Source organism: Sapajus apella, unplaced genomic scaffold (genome assembly GCF_009761245.1).
Source record: "Sapajus apella isolate SASKATOON/1434 unplaced genomic scaffold, GSC_monkey_1.0 scaffold87, whole genome shotgun sequence".
In the NCBI taxonomy this organism is placed as follows: domain Eukaryota; kingdom Metazoa; phylum Chordata; class Mammalia; order Primates; family Cebidae; genus Sapajus; species Sapajus apella.
The window spans coordinates 2,144,024-2,169,191 of record NW_022437027.1 but is presented as its reverse complement, the minus strand read 5'-3'; the positions used below and the strand labels follow the sequence as shown (position 1 = coordinate 2,169,191).

The following is a 25,168-nucleotide window of genomic DNA, read 5'->3' as shown; positions in this document are numbered from 1 at the left end:
AGAGGATACTTTTTACTGTTCTTTGTTTTAAAAATTTACGGTTACTCCAATGCAAAATTTTTAAATTCTCACTTTTAGGAGAGTGATCAAAAGAAGCCGACTTGCTTCTTACTTTCCCAGTCAATAGCAAAAGTTCATATACAATTTGAAGCTCCTGCAGCATATTAGCCCAAACTAAGCATTGGTAAGCCAGAGACAGTGCAACCTTCCAGGTATGATTCTTATCGTTCCAAGAAAAGACCAGTTCTATGTGATATGAGTGCTCAAAAAGAATTTTTCTTTGGTAAACTGATATAGTCTTTTCCTGATTGCAGATGGAAAACTAACAATTATGTAAAGCAGCATTGCAAACAGAGATGTGCTTCCTTCCTTCCCTTTCTCTCTCTGTTTTTTCCTTCCCTTTCTCTCTCTGTCTTTTCCTTCCTTCCTTCCTTCCTTCCTTCCTTCCTTCCTTCCTTCCTTCTTTCCTTCCTTCCTTCCTTCCTTCCTTCCTTCCTTCCTTCCTTCCTTCCTTCCTTCCTTCCTTCCTTCCTTTCTTCCTTCTATCCTTCCCTGCCTCTCTCCCTTTCTTCTTTCAACAGGGTCTCACTTTATCACCCAGGCCAGAGTGCAGTGGCGTGATCTTAGTTCACTGCAGCCTGGAACTCCAGGGCTCATGCAATCCTCCTGACTCAGCCTCCCAAGGCGCTGGGACTGCAGATATGCACCACCATGTTTGGCTAATTTTAAAAATTTTTTATAGAGACAGTGTCTCATTCTGTTGCCCAGGCTGGTTTCAAACTCCTGACCTCAAGCAGTCCTGCCTCATCTCCCAGAGCCACTATGCCTAGCCCTTCTCTTAAATATTCATATAGGATACTTTGTTACCTTTATTGTCAACAGAGAAGAGGTATCATCGGGATTAATATACCCATGAAAATATAATTCTGACCTCCGTCAAGTACAGCAATAAGAGGGAAATGTATTTTAACTATTAAGTATTACTTTCCTTCTTTTTTTCTTTTTTTTTTTTTTTGAGACAGAGTCCTGCCTCAGCTTCCTTAGTAGCTGGGCGCACCATCATGCCTGGCTAATTTTTACATTTTTTAGTCGAGATGGGGTTTCACCATGTTGGTAAGGTTGGTCTTGAACTCCTGATCTCATGATCTGCCCACCTCGGCCTCCCAAAGTGCTAGGATTACAGGCATGAGCCACTGCGCCCAACTCTAAGTGTAACTGTCTTTACAAAATCTCTGATTTTAAATGATTGTCTGACATTCCATCATGTTATCTTTGGCCAAATTACCAATTTTTTATTGTTAATGAGCCACTTTGACAGGAAAATTCACAGGTTTTCTTTCTAGGTAAGCTAGGAGGCTTTCACATAAATGCTCACTTAATTCCATCAACAACCAGAAATGAGGGGTTTGTTTCTCATTCTACAGGTGATGATGCTAAGGCTCAGTGAGGCTAATAAAATTTCTCAGAATCACAAACCAAGTCAGTGCAAAAACAGACGTCAGCCATAGCTTAACTATATGCTACTTGGCAGAGGACATACCAATTGAGATTCTTTTTATTGCAGTTAACAAGAACCAGCGGGAGTTTTATAGTAACTCTCAGAGTGGATGGGAGGTTAGAGAACCAAAGAACCAAGACAAGTCTTAGAACAGCTTCCAGATATCTAGCCAGCAGGATCCACTGTGGGCTTTTCTTTAGAATGAAAAGCTCAAAAGTTGTCTTCCTTGTCTTAATTTAGCTTGCTGGCAATTCAAAGTGTCAGGAGAGAAATCCCTACTGTCCCAGATGAAATCACACACTCCTTTGCTAGGGAAAGGCAAAAACTCTGATCACATTTAGTGCTGCCAAGACTGCTTATCCCTGGGAGAAATAACTCCCCTAAGTGAAATAAAGGTGCTCTAAGGAACTGAAAATTGGTGCTGAGATATATCCTTTCTTCCAAAAAGTCAACAAAAGTCCATATGCACTGACTGAGGGAGTTAGTTACACACATGAAAAGGAAAAATTCATATGCAGTTGTCTTTTAGGACATCAACCTCTTGTAATTCTCCTAATTAATAATAAGCTCCATAATAGATTGTTAGGAGAAATTGGGGAATATTCTCCTTTTAGGAATTCTCCTTTTAGGAGAATATTCCCCAATTTCTCCTAACAATGTATAATGGAGCTTATATACCTGGATTTGCTCAGATCCTTCCTTAATATCTTCTTATATCATAGATCTACCACCACCAACTCTGATAAAATTTTTGCTGGTAGTTTTTATATAACTACTTTATGCAAAAAGTAATACAATTGACCGTTGAACAATGTGGGGATTAGGGATGCCAATCCCTGTGCAGGCGAAAACCTGAGTATAAGTTTTGACTTCCCCAAACCCTACTGTTGACTAAAAACCTTATTGATGACATACATAGCCAATCAATATACATTTTATATGGTATATATATTAAATACCGTATTCTTGTAATAAAGTAAGTTAGAGAAAAGAAAATGTTTTTAAGAAAATCATAAGGAAGAGAAAATACATTTTCTATTCAGTAAGTGGAAGTGGATCATCACAAAGGCCTTCATCCTCATCGTGTTGGTGTTGAGTGGGCTGAGGCGGGGGAAGCAGAGAGAGTGCTCTTGCTGTCTCAGGGGTGGCAGAGGCACCACATATAAGTGAACACGCACAGTTCAAACCCATGTTGTTTGAAGGTCAACTATACTTTGATTTCATCTAAATGACCACCTTTGAGATCCCAAGAATGTCTATATGCAGAACATGAGACACAAAGACTTACTTTTATTCACAGACTTTGTGATAAATGTGATGTGCCCTCTCCTGTTCTTGGAAGTTTTGTCACATTTCTGACCCTTCGCATGTCTCACTCAACTGCAACAGGATGAAGAGATCTGATCACAGCTTGAACCGGGTCAGTCCCAACCACTTGGGTGGCAACAGACAGAGCTTGATGTCCAAAGAGTATAACAGTTGATCTTAGACTTCCAAATGAAATTTGTAGAGTATCTCGATGGGAAAATCAAAGAATGAGAGATACTGTTCATTTTGTCTCAATGGTAAAATCTAAGAATGAGAGATAGCCTTCATTTCTAGTCAGGTTGGGAGTTAATACCAGAAAAGTTTGTCAGTGGTAGTAGGATTCAGACCACTGTGCTGGAGTTTGGGGACAAAACTCCAAGTCATTCATTCACGCTATAATGCCCCATCAGTCTATAGAAAAGGCTGTTCCAGGTAGGTGCCCTTTGTCGGTGGAACTTCTCCAGTCCACCTCGTACTTGGTTCACCTGTTACTTTAATTATGGCTTTCCTAATTCACTGATATCCTGCGTTTGGACTTTATACTGTGAAGGGGGAAAATAAATCTTGGGACCCCAAAATCACTAAGCCAAGGAAAAAGTCAAACTGGGAACTACATCAGGCCAACTTGTCTCCCATTTTAATTCCTAAATAAGATATCTAAAAATACGAGTTCCTTATCTCCCCGACATTTTGCCCACAAGGAAATTCCTTGTGGGCTTCAAGAACTTTACCCTAAAACAGTTCTGTTGAATTTCACCCTTGGAATGTTAGTCAACAGCCTATCTTCACAAGTACAAAAAGTCATCCCTCTGCTCACCTGAGACAAATGCATGTCTGACTGTTTCTTCTGCCCAATTTATGTAAAAATGCAGATTCACCGAGCCAGACTAAATTGTGTAGTTAGTGAAAGGCTGATCAAGGACTCAAAAGAACGCAGCCTTCTGTCTCTTGTCTACCTGTGGCCTGATAATGGAAGGTCCCACCATTATCTACTTTGAATTATTCCACCTTACCTGACTGAACCAATATACGTCTTACACATATCGATTGATGTCTCACATCTCTCTAAATGTATAAAAGCAAGTTGTATCCCGACCACCTTGGACACATGTCACCAGGACCTCCTGAAGCTGTGGCATGGGTGTGTCCTTAACCTTGGTAAAATAAACTTTCTAAATTTGCTGAGACCTGTCTCAGATATTTTGGGTTCATGGTACCTTGGTCCCCTTCGGCTGAGCTGGCTTGCTTTCTAACAAGCTCCTGGCTTTTGACCTTAGTTGTATGTCTGCTCTCCATCTTCTGTGTCCAGTTCTCTGTGGCACAAGACAGGGCACTAAGGGCACTCTGTTTTGGACCCTCTCCTTCAAGTAGGGGAAAATCGGACAGGGAGGAGCTAGGCCCTCTCTAGGAATGCTGTATCCCTCCTGTCGACACTCAGGGCTAGTCCTGGGACAAGCTGTGAGGAAGGGAGGAAAGCAGAGGCTAGAAATTGGCCAAAGCTTCACATTTGCCTGTGAATAGCCCCACTTGGGCCAGCCTTTCAGCCTGATTGATATTCTATTTGCTCTTCTTGACCTTACTAGTTCCTGAGGAGAGGTAATTGTAAGTTTACAGCTCCCAAGGAGAGGTAATTGTAACTCTACACAGGAGTCGATGTGCAGATGAACCATGTTTGTGACCAGGCTAAAAGTTTTGCTGGAAGTTTCCATCACATACCTAATAGGCTTATTTAGCCTCAGTAATACAGTGGAATATTTGGGGACAAATAATTAATTAGATATAGTACTTCTTAATTCCTATTTTAAGAGTTGCTGTTCTTTTTTTTTTTTAAACCTTTAAAAATTATGGAATGCTTCACAAATTTGCATGTCATCCTTGCGCAGGGGCCATGCTAATCTTCTCTGTATCGTTCCAATTTTATTATATGTGCTGCTGAAGCGAGCACAAGAGTTGCTATTCTTGTGCTAATCTAAAAGATTATCTTGTTTAAACATTCAGTTTATATTCCTCTAAAGATATTTTTTGAGTCTCTTTTTGGCCTTTCAAAAACTTCTGACAGTAATTTTTATGTACTTGGAAATGAACTCTCATAGAGGGTTGCAAAATTGTGCCCCAGGCTTTTACTGGACCATCAGACATGATTTGTTTTGCTATTTACTATGTTTGTATTTCAACAATTACATTTAAAAAATATTTTCAAGTGGTTCTTCATAACTGCTTATTCATGCGTCACATTCTTCTTTATTTTTATAAAGACATTTATTATGTTTATTTTTAATTCCCATTCTGCCTGTTCTACTGGTTCTGTTTCTCTTTGGAAGGGTGTTCTGTTTACCATCTGTCTGTTGTTCCTCAGATGTCACATAATTTCCCCTGCTATGAATTTATCTTTATTGCTTTGGGACAGCAATAGTTCTATGGCAATAGTTAGTTGTGGTTTTTTTTCTCTGAATGTAAAACACTTAGTATAGGCCAGGCGAGGTGGCTCACGCTTGTAATCCCAGCACTTAGGGAGGCTGAGGCGGGTGAATCACGAGGTCAGAAGATCAAGACCATCCTGGCCAACATGGGGAAACTGTTTCTACTAAAATACAAAAAAAAAATTAGCTGGATGTGGTGGCATGCACCTGTAGTCCCAGCTACTTGGGAGGCTGTGGCAGGAGAATTACTTGAACCAAGGAGGTGGAGGTTGCAGTGAGCCAAGATTGTGCCCCTGCACTCCAGCCTGGCGACACAGTGAGACTCCATCTCAAAAAAAACCAAACCAAAACAAAACCGAAAAAACCACTTAGAATAGTGACTGGTGAAGAAAGCACTCAATACTTGCCAGCTAGGCTATATTTTCTATGGCTACATAACAAATTAACCCAGAGAGCAGCTTAAAACTATACCCATTTATTATGTCATAGTTCCATAGTTTATAAATCTGCATGGGTTCTTCCGGGGTCTCTGGCTCAGGGAATCCTTGTCAGGCTGGACTCCCACATCTGGAGGGTCTGGGAGAGAATCCACTTCCAGAATCATTGTTGGCAGAATCACTTCTTGCAGTTGTTAGATGACTTCCGTCTTTTCTTATCTTCTGCTGGATTGCTGTTACCTTGCAGAAGCTTCCCTCTGTTACTTGCCATGGGGCCTTTCCATTTCAGAGCCTGGACTGCCTCCTCAACTCTTTCTCATGCTTGGAATAGCTCTGACTATCTCTTTGGCTACTCTTTTAAATGCATTTAAATGGCACATGTGATTAGCTCATGCCCACCTGGGAAAACCTCCCTTTTGCTTAATTCAAAGTAATCTGTCTAGTGCAATTATTTGCTAGGGGTGCCATCACAAAATACAAGAAAATGGGTGGTTTAAACAACAGAAATGTATCTTCTCAACAGTTCTGGCGGCGGAAAGTCTGAAATTGAGTCATCTGGTGGGTTGGAACCTTCTGAGGACTGTGAGGGAGGATCCATTCCATGCTCATCTCTTAAGTTACCCCAGTCTTAGGCATTCCTTGGCTTGTAGATGGCCTTCTCCCTGTGTCTTTACATTGTCTTCCCCTTACTAGTACTGTATCTGTCTGTATACACATTTCTCCCCCTTTTAAAAATTAGTACATAAGTCATAATGGATTAGGGCCCACCCTAACGACCTACCTCATCTTAACTTGAACATCTGTAAAGACGCCATTTCTTTCTTTTTTTGAGATGGAGTCTTGCTCTGTCACTCAGACTGGAGCACAACAATGGTACCATCTTGGCTCACTGCGGCCTCTGCCTCCAGGGTTCAAGCGATTCTGCTGCCTCAGCCTCCTGAGTAGCAGGGATTACAGGTGCTCACCACCACACCCAGCTAATTTTTGTATTTTTAGCAGAAATGGGGTTTTGCCACATTAGTTAGGTTGGTCTCAAACTCCTGACCTCAAGTGATCCGCCCACCTTGGCATCCCAAAGTGCTGGGATTACAGGCATGAGGCATCATGCCTGGCTCATATTTCTAAATAGGGTCACGTTCACAGGGACTAGGGGTTAGGAATTCAGCATCCTTTAAACCCCATAAGAATTAGTAGCCTGAATGAATCTGCAAAATAAATGAGGGAACAGAAGCCAAAGAGGGTAAATGACTATCAGATGGACTAGATCCCAGGCGCAAGGACTCGTTACTTCAGCCCTTCATTCTCTGTGTGTGTTCACAGTCTCCATTTAAATATATATGTTGTATAACGAACAACAATAGTAATTTGGAATTTGGGAAAAATTTATGTCCTGCTTTGATGGACTGGAAGATGAAACGTGCTTTACGAAAAGCGTCTTTATCAATAGGTGAGTGGCTATGAAATGGGAGTAGGAACCCATAGGAAAGAAACTAAATGACCTGCTGAAAATGAGAAGAAAATGAGCTGCTGAACCTGCCAGCTGGCGCCACTGCTCAAGTGGATTATGAACTGAATATAGAAAATATTAGGGAACAAAGAGCTGTATGAGTGTTCACAGCTGCTCTCCTCACATGCGTGACCCCTTCCCAAACACATTCTCTGAACGAATCGCTCTCATCAGGAAAGTGGCCTCTCTGCGGAATAACAAACAAGACATTCTCTACAACTGCTTGGGCAAAGAGAAGTTTTGCTATGGAGGGGTCTGCTCTTACCTGTGTTTTGTAGAATGCTCTGCAGAGAAACTCTTACTTTGTTCATGATTTGTCTAATTCCTGGAAAACATCAGCATTGTAATTTAGGATTAGAGTCTGTTGAAAAGATGTGCCTGTATTTAAAAAAAAATAAGAAACAATGCTGTGAACTGCAGATTTTCTGAGAAAATCAGAATTATCTGGAATAATCTGGCCCACACATTTCCTCTCAACTGAGAACACAAGGTTTGGAATCAGGCCAGATGACCTAAGGTTATAACTCTGGCTCTAACTACATGACCTTGTCCAAATTACTTAATGTTCATAAATCTCCATTTAGCTATCAATAAACAGGGCTAATAATACATACATACCTCATGGGGATGCTGTGAAGATGAGATGAAATCCTTCGTCAAGGAATGTTAGCCAGAATCAGAATCCTCATCACCACTACATTCTCAAAGTCTCTTTAGATCCAAATTGAACATTTTCAGAATTTTTTTTTTTTTTGACAGAGGTTTGCTCCTGTTACCCAGCCTGGAGTACCAAGGTGTGATCTTGGCCCACCGCAACCTCCACCTCCTGGGTTCAAGCAATTCTCCTGCCTCAGCCTCCTGAGTAGCTGGGACTACAGGCATTCGCCACCATGTCCAGCTAATTTTTGTATTTTTAGTAGAGACAGGGTTTCATCATGTTGACCAGGATGGTCTCTATCTCTTGACCTCGTGATCCACCCACCTCGGCCTCCCAAAGTGCTGGGATTATAGGCGTGAGCCACCACACCCAGCCCAGGAATAATTTTTAAAAATAAAATCTATCTTTTCTTTGTAAATTTGCTTTTCAGTTTAATGCTTAATATTTTGATCAGTGGAATGAACTTTTTCAGCATCCTAAAATTATGTTAATATTCAGGAAAATATTGCTTAATAAATTTTTTGGATTAGAGAATACTGCACGAATGCAGCAAATTCTCTTGTCAGGATTGCAAGCTGACTCAATTAAAAGACCACTGTTTTATTTTTCTTACTTATTTATTTAGACAGAGTCGCTGCAGCCCAAGCTGGAGTGCAGTAGTATGATCATAGCTCACTGCAGCTCTGAATATCAGGGCTCAAGTGATCCTCCTGTCTCACTACCCAAGTAGCTGGAACTGCAGGTGTGCACTAGAATGCCTGGCTAATTTTAAATTTTTTGTAGTGTTGGGGTCTCACTATGTTGCCCAAGCTTGGTCTCAAACTCCTGGAATCAAGTGATCTCCACAACTTTGCCTCCCAAAATGTTGGGATTACAGGTGTGAGCCACCACAGCCAGCCACGGAAAAGAAGACTAAATGTGAACATCAAGAACCTCGATGTTATCAGCTCGGCATGGTGGAACATTGCCTGTAATCCTAGCTACTTGGGAAGCTGAGGCAGGAGAATCACTTGAACCTGGGAGGTGGAGGTTAATGGTGAGCTGAGATCATGCCACTGCACTCCAGCCTGGGCGACAGAGTGAGACCCTATCTCTATTTTTTTTTTTTTAAACCTTGATATTCTTTAACAACCTTGTCACTAGCCAGTGGGATGTCATCCAGTGCCTTGAATCTTGGCTTCCTTCTTCATCAGATTTAGGAACTAATGAGGCATAACTGAGTAAGCAATAGAGGACCCATAAAAGAAAAGGTCTCCATTGCAAGAACGATAATATTTCTAAAGTGAAATACGAAATTTAGAAGAAAGAACAGCTTATGTAAAAGAACATGAACTTTTTTTAGACATCGAGTTAACTAATGAGTTTAAGAATAGAAATTTCTAGAAACTAGTTGGCAATCTACAACTGGATTTCAGCAGTGAAGACTGAAAATGTCAAAATTAGGATAATTGCTTGGACAGAATATTTGATGTTATTAGAGTGAATGATATGTTTGATGATTAATTTATAGATAGATAGGAAAAGAATTTATAGATGGCTGTAAATTATCTTTGGGGAGAAGAATGGGAACTAGAGAAAGAGAGGTCAAGGGAGATTCACAATAGTGTATGCATCATTATAAATGTGCACATGTCCTCATGGCCAGGCAGTAATGTGTGAAATGAAGAAATGTAACTTTTGCTAAAACAACATGCTGACCAAAAATAAAAAAAAAAGCAGCAGCCCAGGCATGGTGGCTCATGCCTGTAATCCCAGCACTTTGGGAGACCAAGGCTGGTGAATCACCTGAGGTCAGGAGTTTGAGACCAGCATGGCCAACATGATGAAACCCTCTTTGTACTAAAAATACAAAAATTAGTCAGGTATGGTGGCACGTGCCTGTAATTCCAGCTACTAGCGAGACTGAGGCAGGAGGATCGCTTGAACCTGGGATGTGGAGGCTTTAGTGAGCCGAGATCATGTCACTGCACTCCAGCCTGGGCAACAGAGCGAGAGTCTGTTTCAATAAATGAATGAATGAGAAGAAGAAGAGAAAGAGAAGAAAGACAAGAGAAAAATTCTTTGGGCCTAATTAGGCACTGAGTAGCCATGAGGTTGGAGAATCAATGTTCATTGAATTTAACCATGAAGAAATTTTTTTGTGGCTTTCAGCACTGCTGGTTAATCAGAGGAGTAGATGGGTTACAAACCATCTGCTGGTTCATCAATAGGAAAGTAAATGATGCAAAAATAGAGAGAAATCCTAGGAGTGTAGGAGTGAAAAGAAGGAAAGACTCCATATGGTAGCCAAAAGGGATGAGGAGGGGAAGGGAAGAGAAATATGCAATCTATGGAGACAGGGAAGGAAGCAGATTATCAGGGCACGGCTGAGGTGAGATCACGGGGCACTCCCATAATCAAGTGGAGTTAAGCTTTGAAATGTTAGGCTAAAATAGTAATAATCTTCAAATATTTACTTATTTGGCAGAATGATTAGCTTAGAAGCAAACTGTTAAAGGCAACTTCTCTGTTTCTGAAATTCATCCTTATTATTTTACATAAAGGTATATTGTAACTAGAGTAAGTTATAAATGTGTGGGCGTTAAAAGATGTCATATTACCTTATTAATTTTAATGACTGACCTTTATTTCCTCCAATTTAAAAATTTTATTTAGCTAGTTCTAATAATCCCTAGGGAGTCTTGTTTTGCTGAACAGCTGCCTCTGATGCTGGCACACGATGACCTTTTTCCAACCTTCTGGATCCAGCCTTCATGAGAAGGGGAGCTAACAAACTAATTAGACTGGTAGCTTAAAAAAATATCAATCTTGGTACATGCCCAGGCTAAAAAGTCTTACATGTACAAAAACAGAACATTTGCATCTGCCCAACTGTTCAAGACTGCTAACCTTAGGCTTTTATCTCACACTTAAAAAATGGGTTTAGCCCGGCATGGTGGCTCACTCCTGTAATCCCAGCACTTTGGGAGGCTGAGGCCCGTGGATCATATGCGGTCAGGAGTTCAAGACCAGTCTGACCAACATGGAGAAACCTCATCTCTACTAAAAAATACAAAATTAGCTGGATGTGGTGGTGCATGCCTATAATCCCAGCTACTCGGGAGGCCAAGGCAGGAGAATCGCTTGAACCTGGGAGGTTGAGGTTGCGGTGAGCCAAGATCACCCCATTGCACTCCAGCCTGCGCAACAAGAGCAAAACTCCATCTCAAACACAAACAAACAGACAACAACAACAAAATGGTTTTGTTTTGCACTTTGGCATACTGTATAGAAGCATGACACATTTGTAGGATTAAAAACTACATGAAATCTACATTGGGAAAAATTTTGGAGCTATAACTCAACAATTTGTCACTGATGGAAATATGTAAGCTCTGCCTCCTGAGTTAAAGTGATTCTCTTGCTTCAGCCTCCTAAGTAGCTGGGACTAGTGGCATGCACCACCACGCCCGGCTAATTTTGTACTTTTAGTAGAGATGGGGTTTCACTATGCTGACCAGGCTGATCTCGAACTCCTGGCCTAATACAATCCACCTGCTTTGGCCTACCAGAGTATTGGGATTACAGACATGAGCCACTGCACACACCCAAAAAGTGGTTAATTTCTTGTACTGCATAAAGAAAAAACCCACATGTATTAATAGTTGGCTTGTAAAATATGGTATTTTCTGCCCAACACCTGGTAGAACTGGTTTTGCTTAATGTGACTATCATGTCAGTGGGGTTGTATTTATCAGTGCCAGAAGAGAAGTCAAAGATAAGACATAATATTTTTCAAGCCATTAACCACCTGTATCAGAATTACTTAGATGTTTAATAAAAGGCAGATTCCAAGTTTTCCTATTCGATCTACTGAATCTCTGCTGGAAAGTCCTGGTAATTTCCTGTTTTAATAAGCTCTTAGGTGATTCTTATGAAAACCAAAGTTTGAGAACTAGATTTTGAAACATATAACTTACAATTAGATTCAGTACTATTCAGAGGAAGCAAAATTTGGCATATCCTTTATAATGTGCCAATTTTGAGGTAAGATCCAAGATGGCCAAATAGGAACAGCTCTAGAGTGCAGTTCCAAGCGAATATGCGGAGGGTGAGTGACCACCGCATTTCCAAATGAATTTTTACTGCCCACAGACCAGGAGATTCCCTGGTGGAAAAGTGCCACGAGTCTCCAGGGCGGCTGTTTCAGCCGGCGTGGTGGATTTCCGCACAGAAACTCACACAAATCCAGTCGCTGTTTCAACTGACAACTGGAATGCCTGGGAGACAGAGTTGCCCATTCAACTGAGAAAAAGGGGGCTGAAACAGGAAGCCAGGTGATCTGGCTCAGCTGGTCCCACCCCCACAAAGACCAGCAATCTGAAATGCTCTGGATTGAGAATTTCACAGCAAGCACAGCTGGACCTAAGATGATCCAGCTATGTGGGAGGGAAGGGCATCTGCCATTACTGAGGCAGTCCACCACTACAGAGGCAGTCCACCATTACTAAGGCAGTCCACCATTACAGAGTCAGTCTGCCATTACTGAGGCAGACCACCATTACCAAGGCAGTTCTAACTATACCCCTATAAAAAAAAACTGCAAGGAAGTTTACACAGCCGCTGGGCAGAGCCCACAGCAGCTTACCAACGCCTCTGCTGGCAGACTGTGACTAGGTTACCTCCTTGCTGGGCAGTGCATCTTTGAAAAAAGGCAGCAGAATGACAGGAACTTATAAATAAAGCCCCACCTTCCCAGGACAGAGCACCTGGGAAAAAAGGTGGTTATGAGTTCCACTGCAGCAGACTTAAACGTACCTGCCCAGCAGCTCTGAACAGAACAATGGAGCTCACAACTTGGACTTGAGCTCCTATAAGGGACAGACTGTCTCCTCAAGCATCTCCCTGACCCCTGTATAACCAAAGACACCTCGTAAAGGAGAGCTCAGGCTGACATCTGGCAGGTATCCTTCTGGGACAAAGATAACAGAAGAAGAAACTGGCAGCAACCCTTACTGTTCTGCAGCCACTGCAGGTGATCCCCAGGCAAGTAGGGTCGGAGTGGACCTCCAGTGGTCCTACAGCAGGGGGGTCTGACTGTTAGAAGGAAAACTAAGAAATAAAAAGAAATAACTTCATCAACAACAAAAAGGACATCCACTCAGGGACCCCATATGAAAGTTACCAACCACGGCCGGGTGCGGTGGCTTACGCCTGTAATCCCAGCACTGTGGGAGTCCTAGGTGGGTGGATCATGAGGTCAAGAGATTGAGACCATCCTGGTTAACATGGTGAAACCTCGTCTCTACTAAAAATACAAAAATTAGCTGGGCATGGTGGCGCGTGCCTGTAATCCCAGCTATTCAGGAGGCTGAGGCAGGAGAATTGCCTGAACCCAGGAGGCAGAGGTTGCGGTGAGCCAAGACCATGCCATTGCACTCCAGCGTGGGTAACAAGAGCGAAACTCTGTCTCAAAAAAAAAAAAAAAAAAAAAAAAGAAAGTTACCAACCACAAAGACCACAGGTAGATAAATCCACAAAGATGGGAAAAAACCAGGGCAGAAAGGATGAAAATACCCAAAACCAGAGCACCTCTCCTCCTCCAAGGGAACACAACTCCTCACCAGCAAGGGAACAAGGCTGAATGGAGGATGAGTCTGATGAATTGACAGAAAAGGCTTCAGAAGGTGGATAATACATTTCTCTGAGCTAAAATATCATGTTCTAGCCCAATGTAATGAAACTAAGAACCTTGAAAAAAGGTTTGAAAAAATGCTAATAAGAATAAATAGCTTAGAGAGGAATATAAATGAATTGATGGAGCTGAAAAAACACAACACGAGAACTTCGCGAAGGATACATAAGTTTCAATAGCCAAATGACCAAGCAGAAGAAAGGATATCAGAGATTGAAGATCAACTCAGTGAAATAAAATGAGAAGGCCAGAATAGACAAAAAAAAGAGTAAAAAGAAATGAACAAAGCCTCCAAGAAATACGGGATTATGTGAAAAGACCGAATCTACGCTTGATAGGTATACCTGTATGTGACAGAGAGAATGAATCCAAGCTGGAAAATACTCTTCAGGATATTATACAGGGGAACTTCCCCAACCTAGCAAGGCAGGCCAACATTCAAGCCCAGGAAATACAGAGAACACCACAAAGATATTCCTCAAGAAGAGCAACCCTAAGGCACATAATCGTCAGATTCACCAGGGTTGAACTGAAGGAAAAAATGCTAAGGGCAGCCAGAGAAAAAGGTCAGGTTACCCACAAAGGGAAGCCCATCAGACTCACAGCAGATCTCTCAGCAGAAACCCTACAAGCCAGAAGAGAGTGGGGACCAACATTCAACATCCTTAAAGAAAAGAACTTTCAACGTAGAATTTCATATCCAGCCAAGCTAAGCTTGATAAGTGAAGGAGAAATAAAATCCTTTATGAACAAGCGATTGCTCAGAGATTTCATCACCACCAGGCCTGCTTTATAAGAGCTCCTGAAAGAAGCGCTAAACATAGAGAGGAACAACCAGTACCAGGCACTCCAAAAATATACCAAATGATATAGAGCATTGACACAAAGAAGAAACTGCATCAACTAATGGGCAAAACAACCAGCTAGCATCAAAATGGCAGGATAAATTCACACATAGCAATATTAACCTTAAATGTAAATGGGCTAAATGCCCCAATCAAAAGACACAGACTGGTGAATTGGATAAAAAGTTAAAACCCATTGGTGTGCTGTATCCAGGAAACCCATCTCACATGCAAGGATACATATAGGCTCAAAATAAAGGGATGGAGGAAGATTTACCAAGCAAATGGAGAGAGAGAGAAAAAAAAGCAGGAGTTGCAATCCTAGTCTCTGATAAAATGGACTTTAAATCAACAAAGATCAAAAGAGACAAAGAAGGGCATTACATAATGGTAAAAGGATCAATGCAACAAGAAGAGCTAATGATCCTGAATATATACGTGCCCAGTACAGGAGCACCCAGATACATAAAGCAAGTTCTTAATGACCTACAAAGAGACTTAGACTCCCACACAAAAATAGTGGGAGGCTTCAACACTCCACTGTCAATATTAGACAGATCAACAAGACAGAAAATTAACAAGGATATCCAGGTCTTGAACTCAGACCCAGACCAAGCAAACCTAATAGACATTTACAGAACTCTCCACTCAAATCCACAGAATACACATTCTTCTCAGCACCACATCACACCTACTCTAAAACTGACCACATAATTGGAAGTAAATCACTCCTCAGCAAATGCAAAAGAATGGAAATCATAACAAACAGTCTCTCATACCACAGTGTAATCAAATTAGAACTCAGAATTCAGAAACTAACTCAGAACCACACAACTTCATGGAAACTGAACAACTGGCTCTTGAATGTTGACTGGATAAACAATGAAATGAAGGCAGAAATAAAGATGTTCTTCGAAACCAACAAGAATGGTGACACAACATACCAGAATCTCTGGGACACATTTAAAGCAGTGTGTAGAGGAAAATTTATAGCAATAAATGCCCACGTGAGAAACAAGGAAAGATCTAAAATTGACACCCTATCGTCAAAATTGAAAGAGCTAGAGAAGCAAGATAAAAAAACTCAAAAGCAAGCAGAAGACAAGAAATAACTAAGATCAGAGCAGAACTGAAGGAGATAGAGACACCAAAAAACCCTTCAAAAAATCAACAAATTCAGGACCTCATTTTTTTAAAAGATCAACAAAATAGACAGACCACTATCTAGATTAATAAAAAAGAAAAGAGAGAAGAATCAAATAGATGCAATAAAAAATGATGAAGGGGATATCACCACAGATTCCAGAGAAATACAAACCACCAACAGAGATTGCTACAAACAACTCTATGCACACAAACCAGTAAACCTGAAAGAAATGGATAAATTCCTGGATGCTTACACCCTCCCAAGCGTAAACCAGGAAGAAGTCCAAATGCTGAATAAACCAATAACAAGGGCTGAAGTTGAGGCAGCAATTAATAGCCTACCAACCAAAAAGAGCCCAGGTCCAGATGGTTTCACAGCCAAATTCCGCCAGACATACAAAGAGGAGCTGATACCACTCCTTCTGAAACTATTCCAAACAATACAAAAAAAGGGAATGCTCCCCAAATCATTTTATGAGACCAACATCATCCTGATACCAAAACCTGGCAGAGACTCAGCAGGAAAAGAAAACTTCAGGCCAATATCCATGATGAATATAGATGCAAAAATCTTCAATAAAATACGGCAAACAGATTACAACAGCACATCAAAAAGCTTATCCATCATAATCAAGTAGGCTTCATCCTGGGGATGCAAGGCTGGTTCAATATATGTATGTCTATAAATGTAATTCACCACATAAACAGAACCAAAGACAAAAACCCATAATTATCTCAATAGTTGCAGAGAAGGCCTTTGACAAAATTCAACAACCCTTTATGCTAAAAACTCTCAATAAACTAGGTATTGATGGAACATATCTCAAAATAATAAAAGCTATTTATGACAAACCCATGGCCAATATCATACTGAATGGGCAAAAAACCGGAAGCATTCCCTTTGAAATCTGGCACTAGACAAGGATGTCCTCCCTCATCACTCCTATTCTATATAGTATTGGAAATTCAAGCCAGAGCAATCAGGCAAGAAAAAGAAATAAAGAGTATTCAATTAGGAAAGGAGGAAGGCAAATTGTCTCTATTTGCAGATGACATGATTGTATATTTAGAAGACCCTATCATCTCAGCCTGAAATCTCCTTAAACTGATAAGCAATTTCAGCAAAGTCTCAGGATACAAAATCAATGTGCAAAAATCACAAGCATTCCTAACATCAATAACAGACTTCAAGAGAGCCAAATCAAGAAGGAACTGCCATTCACAATTGCTACAAAGAGAATAAAATACCTAGGAATATAACTAACAAAGGATGTAAAGGACATCGTCAAGGAGAACTACAAACCACTGCTCAATGAAATAAGAGGACACAAACAGATGAGGAAACATTCCATGCTCATGGTTAGGAAGAATCAATATCATGAAAATGGCCATACTGCCCAAAGTAACTTATAGATTCAATGCTATCCCCTTCAAGCTACCAATGACCTTCTTCACAGAACTGGGAAAAACCACCTTAAACTTCATATGGAACCAAAAGAGAGCCTGCATAGCCAAGTCAATTCTAAGCAAGAAGAACAAAGCTGGAGGCATCATGCTACCTGACTTCAAACTATACTACAAGGCTACAGTAATCAAAACAGCATGGTACTGGTACCAAAACAGAGATATAGACCAATGGAACAGAACAGAGGCCCTGGAGGCAAAGTCACATATCTACAACTATCTGATCTTTGACAAACCTCACAAAAACAAGCAATGTGGAAAGGATTCCCTATTTAATAAACAGTGTTAGGAAAACTGGCTAGCCATGTGCAGAAAGCAGAAACTGGATCCTTTCCTCACACCTTATACTAAAATTAACTCCAGATAGATTAAAGATAATTAGGTCTTAAACATAAGACCTAACACCATAAAAATCTTAAGAGAAAACCTAGGCGAAACTATTCAGGACATAGGCATGATAAGCAAGGACTTAATGACTAAAACACCAAAATCATTGGCAACAAAAGCCAAAATAGACAAGTGGGAACTAATTAAACTCCAGGGCTTCTGCACGGCAAAATAAACAATCTTTAGAGTGAACTGGCAACCAACAGAATGGGAAAAAATTTTTCCAATCTACTCATCTGACAAAGGACTTATATCCAAAATCTACAAAGAACTAAAACTTATTTGTAAGAATAAAACAAACAAACCCATTCAACAGTGGGCAAAGGACATGAGCAGACACTTTTCAAAAGAAGACATATATGAGGCCAACAAACATATGAAAAAATGCTCATCATCACTGGTCATTAGAGAAATGCAAATCAAAACCACATTGAGATACCATCTCACGCCAGTTAGAATGGCGATCATTAAAAAATCTGGAGACAACAGAAGCTGGGGAGGATGTGGAGAAATAGGAACAGCTTTACACTGTTGGTGGGAGTGTAAATTAATTCAACCACTGTGGAAGACAGTGTGGTGATTCCTCAAGGACCTAGAAATTTCCTCAAGGAAATAGAAATTCCATTTGACCAAGCAATCCTATTACTGGGTTTATATACCAAGGATTATAAATCGTTCTATTATAAGGACACATATTCACGTGTGTTCACTGCAGCACTGTTTATGATAGCAAAGACTTGGAACCAACTCAAATGCCCATCAATGATAGACTGGACAGGGAAAATGTAGCACATATACACCAAGGAATACTGTGCAGCCCTAAAAAATGATGAGTTCGTGTCCTTTATAGGGACATGGATGAACCTGGAAACCATCATTCTCAGCAAGCTGACTCAAGAACAGAAAATCAAACACTGCATATTCTCACTCATAGATGGGTGTTGAACAATGAGAACACGTGGACATAGGGAGGGGAGCATCACACACTGAGGTCTGTGGCAGGGGGGACGAGGGGAGGGACAGTGGGGGGTAGGGAGTAGGGGAGGGATAACATGGGGAGAAATGTCAGATATAGGTGACGGGGATGGAGGCAGCAAACCACATTGCAATGTATGTACCTATGCAACAATCCTGCATGATCTGCACATGTACCCCAGAACCTAAAATGCAATAAAATATATATATATATATATATAATAATAATAATGTGCCAATTTTTCATGCAATCTCTTTACCAGAATTTAAAATATACACATCCTTTGACATAGCCATTCCATTTCTAGGAATGGCTATGTCAAAGGATGTGTATATTTTATCTGACAGAATAATTGAATACATGTGCAAGGGCATATGTTAAAAAAAAAAAAAAAAACTATCTATTACAAACTTGGCCATTGTAGAAGAAAAGTGTAGGAGAAAATTGGTGATTGCAGGAGAAATGTAAACACCTGCCAAGGAATGTTATGTATCAGGTACTGTCTTAAGCACTTCAAAAGCAGTTAAGTCATTTAACCCTCATAACATTATATAGTAATGGAATATAAAACAGATATTAAAATATAATGTTAATAATATTATTATCCCCCATGTTACAGATGACAAAGTTGAGGCACAGAACAATTAAGCACTTGTCCAAAATCACACTGCTGGTACGCGGCACAGGACGCAAAGCCAGATAGTCTGCCTCTAGAGTCTGTGGGCTTAACCCAGCATGATTTGCCTATCTCAACATTCTGCTGCCTTCACATAATCATTATACATTTTTTAATGTACAATAATTAAATTTAAAACATGAGCAAGCTGGTAGAGGTAGCTTTTTTTTCTTAATTAGAGATTTTATTTTCTATTCAATTTTTCTTTTACTCTACCACAAAGGAATAAGATTTCTCTTTTGAAATAAATGTTTAAAAAATATGTTTGAGGCCGGGCGCGGTGGCTCAAGCCTGTAATCCGAGCACTTTGGGAGGCCGAGGCGGGTGGATCACGAGGTCAAAAAATCGACACCATCCTGGTCAACATGGTGAAACCCCGTCTCTACTAAAAATACAAAAAATTAGCTGGGCATGGTGGTGCGTGCCTGTAATCCCAGCTACTCGGGAGGCTGAGGCAGGAGAATTGCCTGAACCCAGGAGGCGGAGGTTGCAGTGAGCCGAGATCGCGCCATTGCTCTCCAGCCTGGGTAACATGAGTGAAACTCCGTCTCAAAAAAAAAAAAATATATATATATATATGTTTGATATGATCACATTCATGTAGAAATGCATATTTATGTCTGCATTTTAAAATAAAATAATTTTTAAGAAAAGAATAGGCCTTAGAAGTAGGCACACCAAGTTGAAGATAATGATCTGTGAGTGAAATTCTGAGTGTTTTCTATTTTCTGCCTTTTGCTTGTCTATGGTTTCTTTTTATTTTCCCACTAATGGACATACATTGTTCTTGTAAAAAGAAAAACACAACAGCAATCTGTGAACGCCTACCATGCAAATATCTATAAAGTTTATGCTTTTGTAGGAGTGGCTTTTAAGGATAAATAGATGAAATCACAAGTAGAGATGAGGAAAAATGTACCTTTTTACGTTGTTTTATAGTTTTGCTTCTCAAAGCTGTACAGCTCATTCAGCAAGTAGACTGGAAGGTCTTCTGATGCTCAAATTTGGTTACTTTAATCACTGATCTACCTCAGTAAGAGCAGATCTTGGAGAACAAATAAAAAACTTTTTTTTTTTTTTTTTTTTTTTTTGAGATCAAGTCTTACTCTGTTGCCCAGGCTGGAGTGCAGTAGTGCGATCTTGGTTCACTGCAACCTCCACCTCCCAGATGCAAGCGATTCTCCTGCCTCAGCCTCCTGAGTAGCTGGGATTGCAGGTGCGCGCCACCATACCTGGCTAATTTTTTTTTGTATTTTTAGTAGGGACAGGGTTACACCATGTTGGTAAGGCTTGTCTCGAACTCCTGAGCTCATGATCCACCCGCCTCGACCTCCCAAAGTGCTGGTATGACAGGTGTGAGCCACTGCGCCCAGCATAAAAAACTTTTCTATTCCAACATTCTCTTTCCTGTGTAGTAGTCCACTGTGTTTCTTTCCTACCAGTCTTCTCAGCTAGGTTTCTTTTTCTTTTCCTTTTTTTTTTTTTTTTTTTTTTTGAGACGGAGTTTCACTCATGTTACCCAGGCTGGAGAGCAATGGCGCGATCTCGGCTCACCGCAACCTCCGCCTCCTGGGCTCAGGCAATTCTCCTGCCTCAGCCTCCTGAGTAGCTGGGATTACAGGCACGCACCACCATGCCCAGCTAATTTTTTTGTTTTTTTAGTAGAGATGGGGTTTTACCATGTTGACCAGGATGGTCTCGATCTCTTGACCTCGTGATCCACCCGCCTCGGCCTCCCAAAGTACTGGGATTACAGGCTTGAGCCACCGCGCCCGGCTAGGTTTCTTTTCATGAGCGAATGAGTATAGGTACCTTTTCTTTTTCTTAATTAGCAATTTTATTTTCTACTCAGTCTTTTTTTTTTTTTTTTTTACCGTACCACGAAAGAATAAGATTTCTCCTCTGAAATAAATAATGTCCTTTGCCTCATCTATATACTGAATGTGATACATTTATTCCATGAAGTTATCTTGAGTCCTTTGAGGAAGCCAGCTTTATTCAGAGCAATCTGAATTATATGCATGGGTAAACCAATCAGTTGTGATTCATCCAAGGTGACAGAATTTACAAGGGCTTCAAAGTGGCTGTCACACTAAACTCTGAGCAATGTTAATGTTGGGTTAACTGGAAATTATAACTAGGACATTTCTTGAACTTATTTTTCTTTAGTACAGGCAGGGAAAATTGATTCTCTTTGTTTTGTAAATGTCATTCTTCAAAAAGAATCTCGTAGTACAAGATGACTTGCTTGATTTCTGAATATTTTAATTCTGGATTGTTATATGTTTTGCTGCTAAGTTATTTAAGTTATTTTAATTGATCATATTGTTTTTAAAAATGAGAGTTTGGCTAGGTGCGGTGGCTCACACCTGTAATCCTAGTACTTTGGGAGGCTGAGGTAGGTGGATCACCTGAGGTCAGGAGTTCAAGACTAGCCTGGCCATGATGGTGAAATCCCATCTTAAAAAAAAAGAGAGTTTAAAAATATTTTTTAATATATATATATTTTTACTCAGGTGGTACATGCACAGGTTTGTTTCAGGGGTATATTGTGTGATGCTGAGGTTTGGGCTTCCACTTATCTGGTCACCCAGATAGTGAACCAAATGCCAAAAAGAAAGTTTTTAAAGCCTTGCCCCTCTCCCTTCTTCTCTCCTTTTAGAGTCCCCAGTGTCTATTGTTACCATCTTTATGTATGTACATAACCAAGAATTAGCGTTCACTTATAAGTGAGAACGTGTAATATTTGATTTTCTATTTCTGTAGTCATTCACTTAGGATAATGGCTTCTAGCTGCATTTGTGTTGCCGCAAAGGACATGATTTCATTTTTGTAATGGCTGCATAGTATTCCATGGTGTATAAATACCCCATATTCTTTATCTAGTGCACACTGTTGTTGGGCACCTACGTTGATTCTCTTTGCTATTGTGAACAGTACTGCAATGAACATACAGTGCCTGTGTCTTTTGGTAGAATGATTTATATTCTGTTGGGTATGTAACCATAATGGGATTACTGGATTGAATGGTAGTTCTATTTTTAGTTCTTTGAGAAATCTTCAAACTGCCTTCCACAGTGGCTAAACTAATTTATGTGCCCACCAGCAGTGTATAGGCATTCCCTTCTCTCCATAGCCTTGCCAACAGTTGTTGGTTTGATATTTTAGTAATAGCCATTCTGACTGGTGTGAGACAATATCTCACTGTGATTTTGATTTGCATCTCTCTGATAATTAGTGATAGTAAGTGTGAGCATTTTAAAATGCTTGTTGGCTGCTTATATGTCTTCTTTAAGAAGTGTCTGTTTATGTCCTTTGCCCACTTTTTAAATGAAGTTCTTTGTTTTTTTCTCCTTAAGGTCCTTATAGATTCTGTGTATTAGACCTTTGTTGTATGCATAGTTTGCAAATATTTTCTCCCATTCTATAGGTTGTCTGTTTACTCTGTTGTAGTTTCTTTTGCTGTGCAGAAGCTCTTTAGTTCAATTAGGTCCCATTTATCAAATTTCGTTTTTCTTGCAACTGCTTTTGAAGACTTTGTCATAAAATCTTTGTTCAGGCCTATGTCTAGAAAGATATTTCTTAGATTTTTTCCTAGAGTTTTTATAGTTTTAGGTCTTACATTTAAGCATTTATTCCATTTAGAGTTGATTTTTGTGTATTATGAACAAACAGGTCCAATCTTCTGCAATCTTCTGTATATGGCTAGCCAGTTAGCCCAACACCATTTATTAAATAGGGACTTCTTTCTCTACTGCATGTTATCTGTGAATTTATTGAAGGTCAGATGGTTGTAGGTATGCAGCTTTATTTCTGGGTTCTCTAGGTCTATGAGTCTGTTTTTGTACCAGTACCATGCTGTTTCAGTTACTGTAGCCTTGTAGTATAATTTGAAGTCAGCTAGTGTGATGCCTCTGGTCTTTTTGCTTAGGGTGCTTTGGCTATTCAGGCTCTTTTCTGGTTCCATATGAAGTTTAGAATAGTTTTTTTCTAATTATGTGCAAAATGACCTTGGTAGTTTGATAGTAATAGCATTGAATCTGTAAATCATTTTGGGCTGTATGGCCGATATAATGATATTGATTCTTTTTATTCATGAGCATGGAATGTTTTTCTATTTGTTTGTGTCATTTCTGATTTCTTTCAGCAGTGTTTTGTAATTCTTACTGTGGATAATTTACTTCCCCAGTTAGCTATATTCCTAGGTATTTTAATCTTTTTGTGAGATTACTGATTTTTCTAGCAAATTGTTAAATATTAACTCATGAACATAAATCCTTTTTGAATGAGATTTTTTGTAAAATGTATTACTACATATTTTATATTTTCCTACCACTACAATCTTGATAATTTTGTCTTTTTCCATTTTAAATCAAACATATAAATTAAACATTATTGTTAAACATAGAAAACTACTTATTGAATGACTATCATGTTTAGATGCACACACATAATTATGTTCTCTAAAACATTCTGCATAATTTGCAATGAAAAATATCGGTTTAAAAAATATTTCAGATGATTGTATTTAGGATCAAAGTCTTCAGCATTTACATAAGGTCAAGGAGAAGTAGTTATTGGACATGTTTCAAAGGAACTAAACAGATTTTAGTGGGTAATTAAACTATAATTTGTAAAGTATATTGCTTGGTCTTTTATGATACAATGTCCTTTCCATTCTGAATTTTTAAATACACTTCACCCCAAATTTTAGATATTAAAAAAATTATTTCTACCATTGCCATTTCACCTAAAAAATGCCCGTTCTTATTAATAGGTAAGTATATAATATCTAAAAAATTGATAAAAAAGACTCAAATATTTTAATCGAATCCATTGGCTATAGGTAGTCCATTCAGTGGTATAATTGAGAGGAACTCAGGATTTATTGCTCTGGGTGGATAAGAAAAACTCTGAAAAATATGGCTAATATTGAGTTTCAAATGGCTCTTGAAATTGCTTGTGATGATCCACAAAAGCATATACTAAGTTGACGTACATTAAGATACATACACTATGGTGGAGCAAGAAGGCACTGCTTTGTGAATTGGTGTATCCGTTTGATTCTGATTTTTCCATATTCTCACGTATAAAATGAGACAATAATAGCGATCTATCAAGATTACTGGAAGGTGGTAAATAATGCATAGGAAGCTGCCTGCTACATAACTCGCAATTAGTATTAGCCCCTTCCCCTTGAATGGTAAATATCAGTGGAATATCTACTGACTTTTTAATATGATAGAATTATTTTTCATTCATTCTGTAAGTATTTATTAAACAAGCCAGTCAGGGATTAGACATAAAAGTAAAAGTCTTTCAATATATTCCAAGTATGAATATTTTCAATGGAGGGAATTAGAGGCTTACCCAGTGGTTCAAAGGCTGCACAAAACAAGAGGAAGAAGGCAGTCAACAACAATCTCAGCCTTTGCACTATGAGGTTCTCAAGAGCTTGCACAAAAGACCCCTGAAAGAACCTCTGGGAGATTTTCTCTGACATCTCAGGCTGCAGGAGTGATACAGGTGATTTTCAGGAGGCTCACCTGGAAACTGCTTCAAACCTCACACCTTGGTCAAGGGCCTGCAGCCGCTTCCAGAAATAATGACCCCTTTCTCTTCCAAATCTCGTGCACGAGCTTCCCATTGCAACAGATTTCTGGGAATGTAGTTCTCAGCTTCTCCTGCAGTAGAGACCTTAGAGAGGGGTAGCAGTGATGCCAAGTTGACCCTAAGTAATCCAGTACACCTACTAAGTGCACAGCCCTGTGCTCAGTGTTGTGGGAAATACAATGGGAACTCATGTGTGATCTTGTTTTCATCCTGCTCCCAATGGAAAAAGGAGGATAAGACATGCAAATAAAACCAGTAGTCCCAGGCAGAAGACTCAGGTAGAGGCAGATGCAGGGCAATGCTAGACAAACTGGTGAAAGAGAGACGTTTTTCAGCCAGGGAAGAGAGAATCAGGGAAGGCGTCATGGAATAGGTAGACTTTGGATTAAACATGGAAGAACCAGTAAGTTTGGGGTATAAGTAAATATGGAAAAGCAAGGAATTCCAGGGACATGAAAACATTACAAAGAGAAACACAGAAAAGAGTGTAGTGAGTGCTAAGAATATTATTAAACTGAAGAAACGTATTCTTGAAAAGGAATAAAGTGCAGGGCAAATC

The 25,168-nt window shown here is 39.8% G+C and overlaps 2 non-coding genes across 2 annotated transcripts; both read right to left on the bottom strand.

Annotated features, from left to right (window-relative positions):
• Positions 1-4,644: 4,644 nt before the first annotated feature.
• On the bottom strand, positions 4,645-4,751 carry LOC116534473. The gene has a single exon (XR_004261742.1). It is a non-coding gene; the product is annotated as a U6 spliceosomal RNA (small nuclear RNA).
• Positions 4,752-19,942: 15,191 nt separating this feature from the next.
• LOC116534480 lies at positions 19,943-20,022 on the bottom strand. The gene has a single exon (XR_004261747.1). It is a non-coding gene; the product is annotated as a small nucleolar RNA U2-19 (small nucleolar RNA).
• Positions 20,023-25,168: the final 5,146 nt, after the last annotated feature.